Genomic DNA, 14,585 nt, shown 5'->3' on the forward strand with positions numbered 1-14,585 from the left:
CTCTCTCTCTAGACTTGCAGTAGAGGCCCTAGGGTGCCACCTAGCCCTCCACCTAGGGGCCTCTGACAGCAAGAAGCTCTCCAGGGGTCCACCTCTCTTCCTGGACTTGCAGTACAGGCCCCAGGATGCCCCCTGGCCCTCCACCTAGGGGCCTCTGACCCCAGCAAGCTTCCTAGGGGTCCACCTCTCTCCCTGGGCTTGCAGTAAAGGCCGCAGGGTGCCCCCTGGACCTCCACCTAGGGGCCTCTGACCCCAGCAAGCTACCCAGGGGTCCACCTCTCTCCCTGGACTTGCAGTAGAGGCCTAAGGGTGTCCCCTGGCCCTCCACCTAGGGGTCTCTGACCCCAGCAAGCTACCCAGGGGTCCACCTCTCTCCCTGGACTTGCAGTAGAGGCCCCAGGGTGCTCCCTGGCCCTCCACCTAGGGGCCTCTGACCCCAGCAAGCTACCCAGGGGTCCACCTCTCTCCTTGGTTTTGCAGTGTAGGCCCAAGAGTGCCCCCTGGCCCTCGACCTAGGGGCTTCTGACCCCACCAAGCTACCCAGGGGTCAACCTCTCTTCCTGGACTTGCAGTATAGGCCCAAGTGTGCCCCCTGGTCCTCCACCTAGGGGCCTTTGACCCCAGCAAGCTTCCCAGGGGTCCACCTCTCTCCCTGGACTTGCATTAGAGGCCACAGTGTACCCCCTGGTCCTTCACCTAGGGGCTTCTGACCCCAGCAAGCTACCCAGGGGTCCACCTCTCTCCCTGGACTTGCAATAGAGGCCCCAGGGTGCCCCGTGGCCACTTAACCTAGAGGCCTCTGAAGCAAGCAAGCTACCCAGGGGTCCACCTATCTAGCTTAACTTGCAGTATAGGCCCCAGTGTGCCCCTTGGCCCTCCACCTAGGGGCCTCTGACCCCAGCAGGAAGCTGCCCAGGGGTCCATCTCTCTCCCTGGACTTGTATTAGAGGCCCCAGGGTGCTCCCTGGCTCTCCACCTAGGGGCCTCTGACCCCAGCAAGCTACCCAGGGGTCCACCTCTCTCCCTGGTCTTGCAGTAGAGGCCCCAGGATGCCCCCTGGCCCTCCACCTAGGGGCCTCTGACCCCAGCAAGCTACCCAGGGGTCCACCTCTCTCCCTGGACTTGCAGTAGAGGCCCCATGGTGCTCCCTGGCCCTCCACCTAGGGGCCTCTGACCCCAGCAAGCTACCCAGGGGTCCACCTCTCTCCTTGGACTTGCAGTATAGGCCCAAGAGTGCCCCCTGGCCCTCCACCTAGGGGCCTCTGACCCCACCAAGCTACCCAGGGGTCAACCTTTCTCCCTGGACTTGCATCAGAGGCCAGTGTACCCCCTGGTCCTTCACCTATGGGCTTCGGACCCCAGCAAGCTACCCAGGGGTACACATCTCTCCTTGGACTTGCAATGGAGGCCCCAGGGTGCCCCGTGGCCACTTAACCTAGAGGCCTCTGAACCAAGCAAGCTACCCAGGGGTCCACCTATCTAGCTTAACTTGCAGTATAGGCCCCAGTGTGCCCCTTGGCCCTCCACCTAGGGGCCTCTGACCCCAGCAGGAAGCTGCCCAGGGGTCCATCTCTCTCCCTGGACTTGTATTAGAGGCCCCAGGGTGCTCCCTGGCTCTCCACCTAGGGGCCTCTGACCCCAGCAAGCTACCCAGGGGTCCACCTCTCTCCCTGGTCTTGCAGTAGAGGCCCCAGGATGCCCCCTGGCCCTCCACCTAGGGGCCTCTGACCCCAGCAAGCTACCCAGGGGTCCACCTCTCTCCCTGGACTTGCAGTAGAGGCCCCAGGGTGCTCCCTGGCCCTCCACCGAGGGGCCTCTGACCCCAGCAAGCTACCCAGGGGTCCACCTCTCTCCTTGGACTTGCAGTATAGGCCCAAGAGTGCCCCCTGGCCCTCCACCTAGGGGCCTCTCACCCCAGCAAGCTACCCAGGGGTCCACCTTTCTCCATGGACTTGCAGTTTAGGCCCAAGAGTGCCCCCTGTCCCTTCACCTAGGGGCCTTTGACCCCAGCAAGCTTCCAAGAGTCCACCTCTCTCCCTGGACTTGCAGTAGAGGCCCCAGGGTGCCCCTTGGCACTTCACCTATGGGCCTCTGACCCCAGCAAGCTACCCAGGGGTCCACCTCTCTCCCTGGTCTTGCAGTAGAGGCCCCAGGATGCCCCCTGGCCCTCCACCTAGGGGCCTCTGACCCCAGCAAGCTACCCAGGGGTCCACCTCTCTCCCTGGACTTGCAGTAGAGGCCCCAGGGTGCTCCCTGGCCCTCCTCCTAGGGGCCTCTGACCCCAGCAAGCTACCCAGGGGTCCACCTCTCTCCTTGGACTTGCAGTATAGGCCCAAGAGTGCCCCCTGGCCCTCCACCTAGGGGCCTCTGACCCCACCAAGCTACCCAGGGGTCAACCTCTCTCCCTGGACTTGCATTAGAGGCCAGTGTACCCCCTGGTCCTTCACCTATGGGCTTCGGACCCCAGCAAGCTACCCAGGGTTACACATCTCTCCTTGGACTTGCAATAGAGGCCCCAGGGTGCCCCGTGGCCACTTAACCTAGAGGCCTCTGAACCAAGCAAGCTACCCAGGGGTCCACCTATCTAGCTTAACTTGCAGTATAGGCCCCAGTGTGCCCCTTGGCCCTCCACCTAGGGGCCTCTGACCCCAGCAGGAAGCTGCCCAGGGGTCCATCTCTCTCCCTGGACTTGTATTAGAGGCCCCAGGGTGCTCCCTGGCTCTCCACCTAGGGGCCTCTGACCCCAGCAGGAAGCTGCCCAGGGGTCCACCTCTCTCCCTGGACTTGCAGTAGGGGCCCTAGGGTGCCCCCTAGCCCTCCACCTAGGGGCCTCTGACAGCAAGAAGCTCTCCAGGGGTCCACCTCTCTCCCTGGACTTGCTCTAGAGGCACCAGGATGCCCCTGGCCCTCCACCTAGGGGCCTCTGACCCCAGCAAGCTACCTAGGGGTCCACCTCTCTCCTTGGACTTGCAGTGTAGGCCCAAGAGTGCCCCCTGGCCCTCCACCTAGGGGCCTCTGAGCCCACCAAGCTACCCAGGGGTCAACCTCTTTCCCTGGACTTGCAGTATAGGCCCAAGAGTGCCCCCTGGTCCTCCACCTAGGGGCCTTTGAACCCAGCAAGCTTCCCAGGGGTCCACCTCTCTCCCTGGACTTGCATTAGATGCCACATTGTACCCCCTGGTCCTTCACCTATGGGCTTCGGACCCCAGCAAGCTACCCAGGGGTCCACCTATCTCCATGGACTTGCAGTTTAGGCCCAAGAGTGCCCCCTGTCCCTCCACCTAGGGGCCTCTCGACCCCAGCAAGCTTCCAAGAGTCCACCTCTCTCCCTGGACTTGCAGTTTAGGCCCAAGAGTGCCCCCTGTCCCTCCACCTAGGGGCCTCTGACCCCAGCAAGCTACCCAGGGGTCCAGCTCTCTCTCTGGACTTGCAGTATAGGCCCCAGGGAGCCCCCTGGCCCTCCATCTAGGTGCCTCTGACCCCAGCAAGCTACCCAGGGGTCCACCTCTCTCTCTCTCTCTCTGGACTTGCAGTAGAGGCCCAAGAGTGCCCCCTGGTCCTCCACCTAGGGGCCTTTGACCTCAGCAAGCTTCCCAATGGTCCACCTCTCTCCCTGGACTTGCAGTAGAGGCCCCAGGGTGCTCCCTGGCTCTCCACCTAGGGGCCTCTGACCCCAGCAAGCTACCCAGGGGTCCACCTCTCTCCCTGGACTTGCAGTAGAGGCCCCAGGGTGCTCCCTGGCTCTCCACCTAGGGGCTTCTGACCCCAGCAAGCTACCTAGGGGTCCACCACTCTCTCTGGACTTGCAGTATAGGCCGCAGGGTGCCCCCTGGACCTCCACCTAGGGGCCTCTGACCCCAGCAAGCTACCCAGGGGTCCACCTCTCTCTGGACTTGTAGTAGAGGCCTAAGGCTGCCCCCTGGCCCTCCACCTAGGGGTCTCTGGCCCCAGCAAGCTACCCAGGGGTCCACCTCTCTCCTTGGACTTGCAGTATAGGCCCAAGAGTGCCCCCTGGCCCTCCACCTAGGGGCCTTTGACCCCACCAAGCTACCAAGGGGTCCACCTCTCTCCCTGGACTTTCAGTTTAGGCCCCAAGGTGCTCCCTTGCCTTCAACCTAGGGGCCTCTGAACCCAGCAAGCTACCCAGGGGTCCAGCTCTCTCTGTGGACTTGCAGTATAGGCCTAGGGTGCCCCTTTGCCTTCCACCTAGGGACCTCTGACCCCAGCAAGCTACCCAGGGGTCCACCTCTCTCCCTGGACTTGCAGTATAGGCCCCAGTGTGCCCCTTGGCCCTCCACCTAGGGGCCTCTTACAGCAGGAAGCTGCCCAGGGGTCCATTTCTCTCCCTGGACTTGCATTAGAGGCCAGTGTACCCCCTGGTCCTTCACCTATGGGCTTCGGACCCCAGCAAGCTTTCCAGGGTACACATCTCTCCTTGGAATTGCAATAGAGGCCAAAGGGTGCCCTGTGGCCCTCCACCTAGGGGCCTCTGACCCCAGCAAGCTACCCAGGGGTCCACCTGTCTCCATGGACTTGCAGTTTAGGCCCAAGAGTGCCCCCTGTCCCTTCACCTAGGGGCCTTTGACCCCAGCAAGCTTCCAAGAGTCCACCTCTCTCCCTGGACTTGCAATAGAGGCCCCAGGGTGCCCCTTGGCACTTCACCTAGGGGCCTCTGACCCCAGCAAGCTACCCAGGGGTCCAGCTCTCTCTCTGTACTTGCAGTATAGGCCCCTGGGTGCCCCTTTGCACTCCACATAGGGGCCTCTGACCCCAGCAAGCTACCCAGGGGTCCACCTCTCTCCTTGGACTTGCAGTTTAGGCCCAAGAAAACCCCCTGTCCCTCCAGCTAGGGGCCTTTGACCCCAGCAAGCTTCCAAGAGTCCACCTCTCTCCCTGGACTTGCAGTAGAGACCCCAGGGTGCCCCTTGGCCCTTCACCTAGGGGCCTCTGACCTCAGCAAGCTACCCAGGGGTCCAGCTCTCTCTCTGGACTTGCAGTATAGGCCCCAGGGTGCCCCTTTGCACTCCACCTAGGGGCCTCTGACCCCAGCAAGCTACCCAGTGGTCCACCTCTCTCCTTGGACTAGCAGTATAGGCCCAAGAGTGCCCCCTGGCCCTCACATAGGGGCCTCTGACCCCATCAAGATACCCAGGGGTCCACCTCTCTCCCTGGACTTGCAGTAGAGGCCCAAGAGTGCCCCCTGGTCCTCCACCTAGGGGCCTTTGACCCCAGCAAGCTTCCCAGTGGTCCAACTCTCTCCCAGACTTGCATTAGAGGCCACAGTGTACCCCCTGGTCCTTCACCTAGGGGTTTCTGACCCCAGCAAGCTACCCAGGGGTACACCTCTCTCCCTGGACTTGCAATAGAGGCCCCAGGGTGCCCCGTGGCCCTCCACATAGGGGCCCCTGACCCCAGCAAGCTACTCAGGGGTCCACCTCTCTCCCTGGACTTGCAGTAGAGGCCCTAGGGTGCCACCTGGCCCTCCACCTAGGGGCCTCTAACCCCAGCAAGTTAATCAAGGGTCTAACTCTCTCCCTGGACTTGCAGTAGAGGCCCCAGAGTGCCCACTGGCCCTCCACCTAGTGGCCTCTGACCCCAGCAAGCTACCCAAGGGTCCAACTCTCTCCCTGGACTTGCAGTAGAGGCCACAGTGTACCCCCTGGTCCTTAACCTAGGGGCTTCTGATCCCAGCTAGCTACCCAGGGCTCCACCTCTCTCCCTGGACTTGCAGTAGAGGCCCCAGGGTGCCGCTTGGCCCTCCACCAAAAGGCCTCTGACCCCAGCAAGCTACCCTGGGGTCCACCTCTCTCCTTGGACTTGCAGTATAGGCCCAAGAGTGCCCCCTGGCCCTCCACCTAGGGGCCTCTGAGCCCACCAAGCTACCCAGGGGTCAACCTCTCTCCCTGGACTTGCAGTATAGGCCCAAGAGTGCCCCCTGGTCCTCCACCTAGGAGCCTTTGACCCCAGCAAGCTTCCCAGGGGTCCACCTCTCTCCCTGGACTTGCATTAGATGCCACAGTGTACCCCCTGGTCCTTCACCTATGGGCTTCGGACCCCAGCAAGCTAACCAGGGGTACACATCTCTCCTTGGACTTGCAATAGAGGCCCCAGGTTGCCCCGTGGCCCTCCACCTAGGGGCCTTTGACCCCAGCAAGCTTCCAAGAGTCCACCTCTCTCCCTGGACTTGCAGTAGAGGCCCCAGGGTGCCCCTTGGCCCTTCACCTAGGGGCCTCTGACCCCAGCAAGCTACCCAGGGGTCCAGCTCTCTCTCTGGACTTGCAGTACAGGCCCCAGGGAGCCCCCTGGCCGTCCATCTAGGGGCCTCTGACCCCAGCAAGCTACCCAGGGGTCCACCTCTCTCTCTGGACTTGCAGTAGAGGCCCTAGGGTGCCCCCTGGCCCTCCACCTAGGAGTATCTGACAGCAAGAAGGTCTCCAGGGGTCCACCTCTCTCCCTGGACTTGCAGTAGAGGCCACAGGGTGCCACCTGGCCCTACAGCTAGGGGCCTCTAACCCCAGCAAGTTAACCAAGGATCTAACTCTCTCCCTGGACTTGCAGTAGAGGCCCCAGGGTGCCCATTGGCCCTCCACCTAGGGGCCTCTGACCCCAGCAAGCTACCCAAGGGTCCAACTCTCTCCCTGGACTTGCAGTAGAGGCCACAGGGTGCTCCCTGGCTCTCCACCTAGGGGCCTCTGACCCCAGCAAGCTACCCAGGGCTCCACCTCTCTCCCTGGACTTGCATTAGAGGCCACAGTGTACCCCCTGGTCCTTCACCTAGGGGCTTCTGATCCCAGCAAGCTACCCAGGTGTCCACCTCTCTCACTGGACTTGCAATAGAGGCCCCAGGGTGCCCCTTGGCCCTCCACCTAGAGGCCTCTGACCCCAGCAAGCTACCCTGGGGTCCACCTCTCTCTCTGGACTTGCAGTAGAGGCCCTAGGGTGCCCCCTAGCCCTCCACCTAGTTGCCTCTGACAGCAAGAAGCTCTCCAGGGGACCACCTCTCTCCCTGGACTTGCAGTAGAGGCCCAAGAGTGCCCCCTGGTCCTCCACCTAGGGGCCTTTGACCCCAGCAAGCTTCCCAGGGGTCCACCTCTCTCTGTGGACTTGCAGTATAGGCCTAGGGTGCCCCTTTGCCTTCCACCAAGGGGCCTCTGACCCCAGCAAGCTACCCAGGGGTCCAGCTCTCTCTCTGGACTTGCAGTATAGGCCCCAGGGTGCCCCTTTGCACTATACCTAGGGGCCTCTGACCCCTGCAAGCTACCCAGGGGTCCACCTCTCTCTATGGACTTGCAATATAGGCCCAAGAGCGCCCCCTGGCCCTCACCTAGGGGCCTCTGACCCCACCAAGCTACCCAGGGGTCCACCTCTCTCCCTGGACTTGCAGTAGAGGCCCAAGAGTGCCCCCTGGTCCTCCACCTAGGGGCCTTTGACCCCAGCAAGCTTCCCAGGGGTCCACCTCTCTCCCTGGACTTGCAGTAGAGGCCACAGGGTGCTCCCTGGCTCTCCACCTAGGGGCGTCTGACCCCAGCAAGCTACCCAGGGCTCCACCTCTCTCCCTGGACTTGCATTAGAGGCCACAGTGTACCCCCTGGTCCTTCACCTAGGGGCTTCTGATCCCAGCAAGCTACCCAGGTGTCCACCTCTCTCTCTGGACTTGCAGTATAGGCCCCAGGGTGCCCCTTTGCACTATACCTAGGGGCCTCTGACCCCTGCAAGCTACCCAGGGGTCCGACTCTCTCCCTGGACTTGCAGTAGAGGCCCAAGAGTGCCCCCTGGTCCTCCACCTAGGGGCCTTTGACCCCAGCAAGCTTCCCAGGGGTCCACCTCTCTCCCTGGACTTGTATTAGAGGCCAGAGTGTACCCCCTGGTTCTTCACCTAGGGTCTTCTGACCCCAGCAAGCTACCCAGGGTTACACCTCTCTCTCTGGACTTGCCATAGAGGCCCCAGGGTGCCACGTGGCCCTCACTTAGGGGCCCCTGACCCCAGCAAGCTACCCAGGGGTACACCTCTCTCCCTGGACTTGCAGTAGAGGCACTAGGGTGCCCCCTAGGCCTCCACCTAGGGGCCTCTGACCCCAGCAAGCTACCCATCGGTCCACCTCTCTCCCTGGACTTGCAGTAGAGGCCACAGGGTGCCACCTGGCCCTCCAGCTAGGGGCCTCTAACCCCAGCAAGTTAACCAAGGGTCCACCTCTCTCCCTGGACTTGCAGTAGAGGCCCCAGGGTGCCCATTGGCCCTCCACCTAGGGGCCTCTGACCCCAGCAAGCTACCCAAGGGTCCAACTCTCTCCCTGGACTTGCAGTAGAGGCCACAGGGTGCTCCCTGGCTCTCCACTTAGGGGCCTCTGACCCCAGCAAGCTACCCAGGGCTCTACCTCTCTCCCTGGACTTGCAGTAGAGGCCACAGTGTACCCCCTGGTCCTTCACCTAGGGTCTTCTGATCCCAGCAAGCTACCCAGGTGTCCACCTCTCTCACTGGACTTGCAATAGAGGCCCCAGGGTGCCCCTTGGCCCTCCACCTAGAGGCCTCTGACCCCAGCAAGCTACCCTGGGGTCCACCTCTCTCTCTGGACTTGCAGTAGAGGCCCTAGGGTGCCCCCTAGCCCTCCACCTAGTTGCCTCTGACAGCAAGAAGCTCTCCAGGGGACCACCTCTCTCCCTGGACTTGCAGTAGAGGCCCCAGGATGCCCCCTGGCCCTCCACCTAGGGGCCTATGACCCCGATAAGCTACCCAGGGGTCCACCTCTCTCCCTGGACTTTCAGTATAGGCCCCAAGGTGCCCCTTTGCCCTCCACCTAGGGACCTCTGACCCCAGCAAGCTATCCAGGGGTCCACCTCTCTCCCTGGACTTTCTCTATAGGCCCCAAGGTGCCCCCTTGCCTTCAACCTAGGGGCCTCTGACCCCAGCAAGCTAACCAGGAGTCCAGCTCTCTCTGTGGACTTGCAGTATAGGCCTAGGGTGCCCCTTTGCCCTCCACCTAGGGACCTCTGACCCCAGCAAGCTACCCAGGGGTCCACCTCTCTCCCTGGACTTGCAGTAGAGGCCCCAGGGTGCCCCCTTGCCCTCCACATAGGGGCCCCTGACCCCTGCAAGCTACCCAGGGGTCCACCTCTCTCCCTGGACTTGCAGTATAGGCCCAAGAGTGCCCCCTGGTCCTCCACCTAGGGGCCTTTGACCCCAGCAAGCTTCCCAAGGGTCCACCTCTCTCCCTGGACTTGTAGTAGAGGCCCCAGGGTGCTCCCTGGCTCTCCACCTAGGGGCCTCTGACCCCAGCAAGCTACCCAGGGCTCCACCTCTCTCCCTAGACTTGCATTAGAGGCCACAGTGCACCCCCTGGTCCTTCACCTAGGGGCTTCAGACCCCTCAAGCTACCCAGGGGTCCACCTCTCTCCCTGGTTCTTGCAATAGAGGCCCTAGGGTGCCCCCTGGCCCTCCACCTAGGGGCCTCTGACAGCAAGAAGCTCTCCAGAGGTCCACCACTCTCCCTGGATTTGCAGTAGAGGCCCCAGTGTGACCTCTTGCCCTTCACCTAGGGGCCTCTGACCCCAGCAAGCTACCTAGGGGTCCACATCTCTCCCTGGACTTGCAGTATAGGCCGCAGGGTGCCCCCTTGCCCTCCACCTAGGGGCCTATGAGCCCATTAAGCTACCCAGGGGTCCACCTCTCTACCTGGACTTTCAGTATAGGCCCCAAGGTGCCCCCTTGCCTTCAAACTAGGGGCCTCTGACCCCAGCAAGCTAACCAGGGGTCCAGCTCTCTCTGCGGACTTGCAGTATAAGCCTAGGGTGCCCCTTTGCCCTCCACCTAGGGACCTCTGACCCCAGCAAGCTACCTAGGGGTCCACCTCTCTCCCTGGACTTGCAGTATAGGCCCCAGTGTGCCCCTTGGCCCTCCACCTAGGGGCCTCTTACAGCAGGAAGCTGCCCAGGGGTCCATTTCTCTCCCTGGACTTGCAGTAGAGGCCCCAGGGTGCTCCCTGGCCCTCCACCTAGGGGCCTCTGACCCCAGCAAGCTACCCAGGGGTCCAGCTCTCTCTCTGGACTTGCAGTATAGGCCCCAGGGAGCCCCCTGGCCGTCCATCTAGGGGCCTCTGACCCCAGCAAGCTACCCAGGGGTCCACCTCTCTCTCTGGACTAACAGTAGAGTCCCTAGGGTGCCCCCTGGCCCTCTACCTAGGGGCATCTGACAGCAAGAAGGTCTCCAGGGGTCCACCTCTCTCCCTGGACTTGAAATATAGGCCCCAGGGTGCCCCCTGGCCCTCCACCTAGGGGCCTCTGACCCCAGCAAGCTACCCAGGGGTCCAGCTCTCTCTCTGGACTTGCAGTATAGGCCCCAGGGTGCCCCTTTGCACTATACCTAGGGGCATCTGACAGCAAGAAGGTCTCCAGGGGTCCACCTCTCTCCCTGAACTTGCAGTAGAGGCCACAGGGTGCCCCTTGGCCCTTCACCTAGGGGCCTCTGACCCCAGCAAGCTACCCAGGTGTCCAGCTCTCTCTCTGGACTTGCAGTATAGGCCCCAGGGTGCCCCTTTGCACTATACCTAGGGGCCTCTGACCCCTGCAAGCTACCCAGGGGTCCACCTCTCTCCTTGGACTTGCAATATAGGCCCAAGAGTGCCCCTGGCCCTCACCTAGGGGCCTCTGACCCCACCAAGCTACCCAGGGGTCCACCTCTCTCCCTGGACTTGCAGTAGAGGCCTAAGAGTGTCCCCTGGTCCTCCACCTAGGGGCCTTTGACCCCAGCAAGCTTCCCAGGGGTCCACCTCTCTCCCTGGACTTGCATTAGAGGCCACAGTGTACCCCCTGGTTCTTCACCTAGGGGCTTCTGACCCCAGCAAGCTACCCAGGGGTACACCTCTCTCCCTGGACTTGCAGTAGAGGCCCTAGGGTGCCCCCTAGGCCTCCACCTAGGGGCCTCTGACCCCAGCAAGCTACCCATCGGTCCACCTTTCTCCCTGGACCTACAGTAGAGGCCACAGGGTGCCACCTGGCCCTCCACCTAGGGGCCTCTAACCCCAGCAAGTTAACCAAGGGTCTAACTCTCTTCCTGGACTTGCAGTAGAGGCCCCAGGGTGCCAAATGGCCCTCCACCTAGGGGCCTCTGACCCCAGCAAGCTACCCAAGTGTCCAACTCTCTCCCTGGACTTGCAGTAGAGGCCACAGGGTGCTCCCTGGCTCTCCACCTAGGGGCCTCTGACCCCAGCAAGCTACCCAGGGCTCCACCTCTCTCCCTGGACTTGCCAAAGAGGCCACAGTGTAACCCCTGGCCCTTCACCTAGGGGCTTCTGATCCCAGCAAGCTACCCAGGTGTCCACCTCTCTCCCTGGACTTGCAATAGAGGCCCCAGGGTGCCCCTTGGCCCTCCACCTAGAGGCCTCTGACCCCAGCAAGCTACCCAGGGGTCCACCTCTCTCCCTGGACTTGCAGTAGAGGCCCCAGGGTGCTCCCTGGCCCTCCACCTAGGGGCCTCTGACCCCAGCAAGCTACCCAGGGGTCCACCTCTCTCCTTGGACTTGCAGTGTAGGCCCAAGAGTGCCCCCTGGCCCTCCACCTAAGGGCCTCTGACACCACCAAGCTACCCTGGGGTCAACCTCTCTCCCTGTACTTGCATTAGAGGCCAGTGTACCCCCTGGTCCTTCACTTATGGGCTTCGGACCCCAGCAAGCTACCCAGGGGTACAAATCTCTCCTTGGACTTGCAATAGAGGCCCCAGGGTTCCCCGTGGCCCTCCACCTAGGGGCCTCTGACCCCAGCAAGCTACCCAGGGGTCCACCTGTCTCCATGGACTTGCAGTTTAGGCCCAAGAGTGCCCCCTGTCCCTTCACCTAGGGGCCTTTGACCCCAGCAAGCTTCCAAGAGTCCACCTCTCTCCCTGGACTTGCAATAGAGGCCCCAGGGTGACCCCTTGCCCTTCATCTAGGGGCCTCTGACCCCAGCAAGCTACCTAGGGGTCCACATCTCTCCCTGGACTTGCAGTATAGGCCGCAGGGTGCCCCCTTGCCCTCCACCTAGGGGCCTAAGAGCCCATTAAGCTACCCAGGGGTCCACCTCTCTACCTGGACTTTCAGTATAGGCCCCAAGGTGCCCCCTTGCCTTCAAACTAGAGGCCTCTGACCCCAGCAAGCTACCCAGGGGTCCAGCTCTCTCTGCGGACTTGCAGTATAAGCCTAGGGTGCCCCTTTGCCCTCCACCTAGGGACCTCTGACCCCAGCAAGCTACCCAGGGGTCCACATCTCTCCCTGGACTTGCAGTATAGGCCCCAGTGTGCCCCTTGGCCCTCCACATAGGGGCCTCTTACAGCAGGAAGCTGCCCAGGGGTCCATTTCTCTCCCTGGACTTGCAGTAGAGGCCCCAGGGTGCCCCCTTGCCCTCCACATAGGGGTCCCTGACCCCTGCAAGCTACCCAGGGGTCCACCTCTCTCCCTGGACTTGCAATAGAGGCCCTAGGGTGCCCCCTGGCCCTCCACCTACGGGCCTCTGACAGCAAGAAGCTCTCCAGGGGTCCACCTCTCTCCCTGGACTTGCAATAGAGGCCCCAGGGTGCCCCCTGGCCCTCCACCTTGGGGCCTCTGACCCCAGCAAGCTACCCAGGGGTCCACCTCTCTCCCTGGGTTTGCAGTAGAGGCCCCAGGGTGCTCCCTTGCTCTCCACCCAGGGGCCTCTGACCCCAGCAAGCTACCCAGGGGTCCACCTCTCTCCTTTGACTTGCAGTATAGGCCCAAGAGTGCCCCCTGGCCCTCCACCTAAGGGCCTCTGACCCCACCAAGCTACCCAGGGGACCACCTCTCTCCCTGGACTTGCGGTAGAGGCCCAAGAGTGCCCCCTGGTTCTCCACCTAGGGGGCTTTGACCCCAGCAAGCTACCCAGGGGTACACCTCTCTCCCTGGACTTGCAATAGAGGCCCCAGGGTGCCCCGTGGCCCTCCACATTAGGGCCCCTGACCCCAGCAAGCTACTCAGGGGTCCACCTCTCTTCCTGGACTTGCAGTAGAGGCCCTGGGGTGCCCCCTAGGCCTCCACCTAGGGGCCTCTGACCCCAGCAAGCTACCCAGGGGTCCACCTCTCTCCTTGGACTTGCAGTATAGGCCCAAGAGTTCCCCCTGGTCCTTCACCTAGGGGTTTCCGACCCCAGCAAGCTACCCAGGGGTACACCTTTATCCCTGGACTTGCAATAGAAGCCCCAGGGTGCCCCGTGGCCCTCCACATAGGGGCCCCTGACCCCAGCAAGCTACCCAGGGGTCCACCTCTCTCCCTGGACTTGCAGTAGAGGCCCTAGGGTGCCCCCTAGGCCTCCACCTAGGGGCCTCTGACCCCAGCAATATACCCATCGGTCCACCTCTCTCCCTGGACTTGCAGTAAAGGCAGCAGGGTGCCCCCTGGACCTCCACCTAGGGGCCTCTGACCCCAGCAAGCTACCCAGGGGTCCACCTCTCTCCCTGGACTTGCAGTAGAGGCCTAAGGGTGTCCCCTGGCCCTCCACCTAGGGGTCTCTGACCCCAGCAAGCTACCCAGGGGTCCACCTCTTTCCATGGACTTGCAGTAGAATCCCCAGGGTGCTCCCTGGCCCTCCACCTAGGGGCCTCTGACCCCAGCAAGCTACCCAGGGGTCCACCTCTCTCCCTGGACTTGCAGTAGAGGCCTAATGGTGTCCCCTGGCCCTCCACCTAGGGGTCTCTGACCCCAGCAAGCTACCCAGGGGTCCACCTCTTTCCCTGGACTTGCAGTAGAATCCCCAGGGTGCTCCCTGGCCCTCCACCTAGGGGCCTCTGACCCCAGCAAGCTACCCAGGGGTCCACCTCTCTCCTTGGACTTGCAGTATAGGCCCAAGAGTGCCCCCTGGTCCTCCACCTAGGGGCCTTTGACCCAAGCAAGCTTCCCAGGCGTCCACCTCTCTCCCTGGACTTTCATTAGAGGCCACAGTATACCCCCTGGTCCTTCACCTATGGGCTTCGGACCCCAGCAAGCTACCCAGGGGTACACATCTCTCCTTGGACTTGCAATAGAGGCCCCAGGGTGCCCCTTTGCACTCCACCTAGGGGCCTCTGACCCCAGCAAGCTACCCAGGGTTCCACCTCTCTCCTTGGACTTGCAGTTTAGGCCCAAGAGTGCCCCCTGTCCCTCCACCTAGGGGCCTTTGACCCCAGCAAGCTTCCAAGAGTCCACCTCTCTCCCTGGACTTGCAGTAGAGGCCCCAGGGTGCCCCTTGGCCCTTCACCTAGGGGCCTCTGACCCCAGCAAGCTACCCAGGGGTCCAGCTCTCTCTCTGGACTTGCAGTATAGGCCCCAGGGTGCCCCTTTGCACTCCACCTAGGGGCCTCTGACCCCAGCAAGCTACCCAGGGGTCCACCTCTCTCCTTGGACTTGAAGTATAGGCCCAAGAGTGCCCCCTGGCCCTCACCTAGGGGCCTCTGACCCCACCAAGCTACCCAGGGGTCCACCTCTCTCCCTGGACCTGGCCCTCCACCTAGGGGCCTCTAACCCCAGCAAGTTAACCAAGGGTCTAACTCTCTCCCTGAACTTGTAATAGAGGCCCCAGAGTGCCCACTGGCCCTCCACCTAGGGGCCTCTGACCCCAGCAAGCTACCC

Source organism: Danio rerio, chromosome 2, assembly GCF_052040795.2.
Source record: "Danio rerio strain M-AB ecotype USA chromosome 2, GRCz13ab, whole genome shotgun sequence".
NCBI lineage: Eukaryota > Metazoa > Chordata > Actinopteri > Cypriniformes > Danionidae > Danio > Danio rerio.